This window comes from Penaeus monodon, chromosome 24 (genome assembly GCF_015228065.2).
Source record: "Penaeus monodon isolate SGIC_2016 chromosome 24, NSTDA_Pmon_1, whole genome shotgun sequence".
NCBI classification, from domain to species: Eukaryota; Metazoa; Arthropoda; class Malacostraca; order Decapoda; family Penaeidae; genus Penaeus; species Penaeus monodon.
The window spans coordinates 27,313,064-27,313,588 of record NC_051409.1 but is presented as its reverse complement, the minus strand read 5'-3'; the positions used below and the strand labels follow the sequence as shown (position 1 = coordinate 27,313,588).

The following is a 525-nucleotide window of genomic DNA, read 5'->3' as shown; positions in this document are numbered from 1 at the left end:
ACATATTCGCGCGCGTGTGTGTTTAACACAGTATACCTAAAGATGCAACGTGAATGCTTTTCAGCACACTTCAACTTCAGACAACTCAAGCAGATGAGTCAGACACTCTGTTCCTACTTTAGCTTGTGATTAACGTTAATGAAAATGCTAGTCTGAAATAGTTCCGCTTTTCGAAAAAAAACAGGAGACATAGCATTACAAAATCACAATTAATTCCGTTACGTGAGATCACTTAAGTTCAAAAATAAGTTATACATACCGGAGTACTTCAGTGTACAAAAATACATTGATATGACGACGTGATAAGAAATAAGAGATGTTTCAAGTATAGATTTCATGCGTTGCTCAATAATATCGCTCTTCGATAACTCGTAAAGGCAGCACAAATCAGGAGGGGAAGGCGACCCCCGTAAAAAATGAAGAATTCTGCTTTGATTACTGCTAACTGCAACATTGGAGTTTGGAGAAATTTGCTTGTATATGTACACAGAGAAAGAGGAAAGAGATTAGGTGAACGTGTGAACA

The 525-nt window shown here is 37.5% G+C and overlaps 1 protein-coding gene across 1 annotated transcript in view; it reads right to left on the bottom strand.

Moving 5' to 3' along the window:
- Positions 1 to 525, bottom strand: part of LOC119588702 — a 103,718-nt gene that overhangs the window by 20,728 nt on the left and 82,465 nt on the right.